The 6,182-nt window shown below is 47.7% G+C and overlaps 1 long non-coding RNA gene across 1 annotated transcript; it reads left to right on the forward strand.

Moving 5' to 3' along the window:
• Positions 1-439: 439 nt before the first annotated feature.
• Positions 440-4,275, forward strand: LOC119817419. The gene is made up of 3 exons (XR_005285899.1): positions 440-635; positions 1,929-2,124; positions 4,081-4,275. It is a non-coding gene; the product is annotated as an uncharacterized LOC119817419 (long non-coding RNA).
• Positions 4,276-6,182: the final 1,907 nt, after the last annotated feature.

Below are 6,182 nucleotides of genomic sequence, written 5' to 3' on the forward strand. Positions count from 1 at the left end.
CTGATGATGGCCTGAGTTCCATCCTAGAAAGAAAGAATCAGCTCCTGTAAGCTGTGCTCTGACCTAGACATGTGCTCGTGTGCACACATGTGCACACACAAATAGATATTGTAATGGTCTGTCCTGTCCCTTTAAGAGGCAAGCCCTGCCCACTTCCCCTACCCCGCTTCTAGCCTGAGCTCCTTCTTTTCCATCTCTCTCTGGAAGAGGTAGCTTCTCCCCCCCCCCCTCTCTCTCTCTCTCTCTCTCTCTCTCTCTCTCTCTCTCTCTCTCTCTCTGCCTCTCCCTCCTTGTCTCCCTTCTCCCTCCCTCTCCCCTTTCCCCTTCCCTTCCATAATCCACTAAATAAATATCCAACCTCACTCTGCATGCCTATCCGTCTCTGTCTCTCACCCACCACGGCCCCTCCCCCTCGTGGGACCAGCTGCCCTCATGGCCTGCCGTGGTCTCCCACCCGCCGCTGCTCTAAGTCACACACAGTGGCCCGCTGCGCCCTCCAGGGAACTGCACCACAGTGTTTTGCCATAACATTTGGTGCAGGCGGAGCGCTTAAGGATGCATGGAACCCTGGGCTTGGAAACCGGGTGTTGTATCTGCCTGAACTCCGACCTCTATGCACACCAGTGACCTCAGAGGTGTGTTTTCTCCTTCCAGTCAGCCAACCACAGCCTTCGTGGCTACAGTTGAGCCCTTCACTGACATTCATCTCTGGTTGCTTCCCATAGCTAAAAATATGACTGGACTAAGCAGATGAGTCCTCCAGCACTAGAACTGCTCACACTGTGTGACGCATTCCATTTGGGGCCCAGGGTCCTCGGATGTTTTCTTTCTCCTTTCTTTTTCTTTTCTCTTCTCTTCTTTTCTTTTCGATCATTTGTAAGTGATCCCTGCCATGAGAGACCACTCAGAGCAGCCTCTAGACTCTGGTTTCCAATCCACACCCAGCCTGTAGAGAGGAGACGTCCTCCTATAGGCCCTGTGGTGTTTCCGAGGGTTTTCACGTTTTCAGCTATGGTATAAACCCTCAAGCTATCAGCAACCCACCTTTAAGTGCTCTGCTGATGTCCTGCTGGCTCTTCTTTTTCTCTAACTATCCCTGCCACCACTACCGCTGGTCCAGCGGAAACCAACAAGATTAGTCGTATCTGCAAGGCAGCTGCTTTCAATTCCAGCCTTTGCTCTCCCACCACGGCTTGTGGTGCGGTGGCTCAGCAACAGGCAACAGGGCAGATCATGCCTCTAGGTTTCTCTTGTTATTGTTTAAAACTCCCATGGCTCAAAAACTGTAGCTTTTTAACTGAGGTCAGGTGACCTTACCACCATCTTAACTGATGGCCAGGTCAGGTGACCAAGTCCTGCCATCTTTACTGAGGTATACCCTGCCTGGTCCCCCAGTTTACTTATGTTTTTGTCTCTAAATTCCTCTTGCTGACTCTGTTACGTGTGTGTTTTGTGAGTGGCATGCCTTTGGTAGGGCCCACCAAGAGCATCCACTTCACTCAATTCCCGTTCACTGTGTGTGTGTGTGCATACATGTAACTTACACACACCTATGTTTTCTGTTAAATGTTATAATTCTCTGTTCATTGTATCTCATTCCAGACTACAAATACAATAAGTCTCATGTTTTAAATTGGTATGTACTTTTAAGTCTCCTACAAAAATATGGTATAAAGTATATTAAGCTGTTCTCTACTATTGTCATTTCTGCCGCTAACCTTCTGTTGCAAGCAGTTTTTTCTTCTTTCTGTCTTTTTACGAGTGTAAATCTTACCTGTTGAGAGCCAGTACAGTCAAACTCGGGCCCAGCTCTCTAGGCAGATTCTATACCGTAGTTATACCTGATAAACAACCCTCAATTGCTCAGAGATCTGGGAAATATGGCACTTAAATATTTAATTATTAAAAAGACTTTTCATAACAAAAAGAGACAGGTTGGCTCCTAGCAGCAGCACGCTACTTCCTCCAAAGAAGACAGAAGACAGACACAGAACAACATCCATCCGCAGTTCCCTTCACCTGCCAAACGCTGACCACTGGGAAAAACTGCCTTTCATCTAAACTGAAGATCTCCAGACAGTGGACAGAATCACTGGAATCGACAGCCTAGCTGCTCGGGTCAAGGTAGGCTTGTCTTCCTACAGATTTCTCAACCTACAGGATCTTCTGGAGCCTGGCAGGCCCTGCACTAAACAGCAAAAGGCAAATACGACCCTCCACGACCATGGAAGACCCTGAGGAGTAGCTCTAGGTGCCAACCAAGATCTCTGTCATTTTTTAATCAATAACTCAAGTAAAATTTTATCCTTCTCAAAGATCTCGGATACAGTTTGACAGCTGAGAGGTTTTGTCAGTTGAAAAGGACAACCTCACCAAACAAATTTCAGAAAAACACAAATACAAGTTATTATGGTGTGTACCTACAAGTTATAAAGGTGTGAGGACAAATACAAGTTATCAAATTTCTCTCTCACACTGCCTTCCATAGTCTTAAAAATACTTTTTATTGTGCAGAAACATCTGTCACAGTCATTCTGACAAAGACATGCTACTGTTTATACACTGTATATGTCTAAAACTTATGTTTTCACAAACCAAAAAAATTCTTGTGAGTTCCAGGGAGCCGAATTGAAGGATCCACCTTTAACAGGTCAGATACACCCCTCTCAATTACCTGGTCCTAATTTTTTTTTCCTAAACTTAACTTTGTCCTCTGTTCTGCCAATACCTTAAACAGGTGAAAGAGACACCAGACATTTCCATACCACAAACACCAGACAGGAGCAAAGATACCCCAACCAGCACCCAGCTTTTCTCAGGTTCACCCCCAAGACGACCCCACAAATAAGCAGGAAGCAGTCTTGAGAATCTGCCATCCCAATTCCTTTAACCTGTTGTGCCTAACCTCCCACTTTTTTATTATAAAGCAGAGGTGAGACTGTAATGGTCTGTCCTGTTCCTTTAAGAGATAAGCCCCCGCCCACTCCCTCCCCTTCCGCTGAGGCAAGTGGATCTTCCTTCTGCTTCCAGCCTGAGCTCCTTCCCTTTCCCCCCTCTCTCAAGGAGGTAGTTTTTCCTCTCCTCTCCTCCCCCTCTTCTCTGTTTCTCTCTCTCTCTCTCTGTTTCTCTCTCTCTCTCTCTCTCTGTTTCTCTCTCTCTCTCTCTCTCTCTGCCTCTCTGTTCTTCTCCCTTTCTCCTCTTTCCCTTTCCCCTCCATAATCCACTAAAAAAATACCCACTTTCTCTGCATAGAGTGCCTATCCATCTCTCTCAACCGCACGTGGCTCCCTACCTGGGACCCGCGGCCCTCATGGCCCACAAGCCACTGGGAGAACCACAGTGTTTTACCTAAACCATAACAGACATAATACTTCTTAAAGGTCATTTCAGGCTGTGCATATGTGTAAGGTATGTAGGAAACAGAAATCGGATTGATGTTTAGACTTGGATATCACTAAAAAAAAAAATCCCAAAATCAGAAAAGCCAGCTGGGCATAGTGGCACACACCTTTAATCCCAGTACTGGGGAGGCAGAGGCAGGTGGATCTCTGAGTTCAAGGCCAGCTTGGTCTTTAGAGCGAATTCCAGGACAGTCAAAACCATTACACAGAGAACCCCTGTCTCAAAACAAAATAAAACAAAACAAAACAAACAAATAAAAACCCAGCAGAATTCTAAAATCCTCTGGTCCCAAGCTTCTGGATAAAGTGATTGGCATCTGTTCATGACACTTCCTAGATCATAGGAAGGAAGGTCACAGGTGGCCAACGGTCCTGAACTAACACAGGTTTGAAAGGCTTGTGACTCCACTTTGTTGGAGGTGGACAGGGTCTAGACCCAGTGTTGGGACAGCACAAGTCCTGGCTCACAGAGGTCCTCTGAGACTCCGAATGCCTAGTCCCTCTGCGTCTGGGGCTGAACAGGGCAAGTGACCAGGAAACCTGGAAGCCTGCACATCCAGGACTCTCTATCCAGTCAGCTATGCTCCCAAGTGCTGCTGGGCTGGGACCTGCCCTTTCCCCCCTCCCCCGCAACCACCCCACTGGTCTGGGAACTGGCTTTTGGCCTTGTGTCTTCTAGGGGACAAGTTGGACTTCAGCTGTTTCAGGGACTCTTAAGACTTGTCTCTGTGGTGAAGCCTCTGCCTGGTCATCTGCACAGGAGAGCGATTACTTCCCCTGGAGACGTTGCCAACAGGAGACAGGAAGGCAGCTCAGGAGCCTGGGCTTCTCCCCCTTTCTTACTGTGCTAATACTTCCAATCACACTGTTTTTTTTTTTTTTCTTAAAGGTTTTTTGTTTGTTTGTTTCATATTGTGGTGGGGGAGAGGATGGGGGCGGATCTTTTATTTTTTTGAGACAGAGTTTCTCTATGTAGCTCTGGTTGTCATGGAACTCTGTAGACCAGACTGGCCTCAAATTCACAGAGATCTGCTTGCCTCTGCCTCCCTGATTGCTGGGATAAAGGGTTTGCGCCACCACCACCCAGTTTAAGATTTTTTTAATTTTTCTTTTATCTCTATAGGTGTTTTATCTGAATGTATATGTGTGTCTGATGCCCACGGAGGTTTAAAGAGGGCAATGAGCTTCTCAAACTTGAGTTACAGACAATAGAGTTACCTTGTGTATGCTAGGAACCAAACCTGGGCCCTCTGCAAGAGCAGCCATTGCTCTAACCACCGAGATAGCTCCCAAGCCCCTACTTCTGGATTATGCTTCCACCTTACTGGAGGACCCAGCCAGGTCAAGCTCAAAAGAGGCCCGAGTCTCAGTTGTTGACCCTAAGGCAATACCTGGTTCCAAGAAAGACCACAAACCGAGACCACCCAGGCACCACCCAGGAACAGACCATCCAAAGGAAATTCCTAACATTCCAACCGGTTCCAATCGTCGTAACTAGGATCACCAGCCAGCACACACCCATGGCTTTTCACCAGGACACTCCTAGACAAATATCAGCCAATCAGGGGTCCTGAACCTTAGAAATCCCTCACCCCTACCTTTGCTATTAGAAAAACCCTACCCCAACTGAGTTCAGGGCTCTCTGAACACTCCAATATTTTGAACACACGGAGAGTCTAAGTTTGCAGACTTGTGTGAGAATAAAGGCTCTTTGCTTTTACATACAGGACTTGGTCTCCTAGCTAGTTTTGGGGGGGGGGGACTCCAGGATATGGGCATGACATGCTTGCAATGAAAACTGCAACACGCTGTCACAGGTCTGGTCACAAGCCTGGGGACTGTATGGATGAGGGCTCGTTTCCCGACTATGCTCACTTTCATCCAGACACCAAAGGACCTGGTCTCATCCCTCTGGCATTCCGCCCCTATGACTGACCCTGGGACTCCTGCAGAAGGGTGCCATTCCAAAACATCCAGGGAGGAGTGCTCTTAGGCACTGTTGGCCCTGTTACAGAGAGGGGGTCAGTGACCCCAAGAAGCTGTGGGGGCTGCATAATAGGTGCAGGTTCCGGAAGGCAGCAGCTCCATCTCAGGAGAGGGCAGCTCCCGGTGTGCCATCATGCCCCTTCCAATGACACAATAAAAAACTGAGGCTCTTGACCCTGTGTAGGCCTGGACCGTGTGTGTGCTCATGCGTAGTTATGCAAGTAAAGTGTGTGCGTGTTTGTGCGTGGCTGTGTTTTAGTTTGACTGGAGTTTTGTCCTTTTTGTTTGCATGACTTTTTGATACAGGGTCTCGTGCTGCCCAGGGCAGCCTCAAACTTGCTTTGAAAACCATGAACATCTGGTCTTCCTGCTTCTACCTCCCAATTGTGCCACCTTGTATTGTTTTTGCTGGGGATGGAAGCAGGGACCTCAATCATGCTAGGGAAGTACTCTACCAACTGAGCTGCCCACCCCAGCCCTGTGTCTTTTTAAGACAGGATCTCTCTCTACAAAGCTTCAACCATCCCGGAACTCACTCTGTCGACCAGGCTGGCCTTGAACTCACAGAGTCCACCTGCCTCTGCCTCCCAGAGTGCCACCAGGTCCATCCTAAAAAGTTTTTTAAGAAAAAAGAAAATATGAGATCTGACTCCGTCATATAACCAAGTCTGTTCTCTATCTAGGTTCAGGAGAGTACACCCCAGGAGTTTCCCACAAGACCACAATGTAGACAAAAGATGTGGCTTCAGCTGGGTTCAGATCAGGGTCTGAGTCAGAAAACTGAGAACTACTCAC

The sequence above is a fragment of the Arvicola amphibius genome, chromosome 6 (assembly GCF_903992535.2).
Source record: "Arvicola amphibius chromosome 6, mArvAmp1.2, whole genome shotgun sequence".
NCBI lineage: Eukaryota > Metazoa > Chordata > Mammalia > Rodentia > Cricetidae > Arvicola > Arvicola amphibius.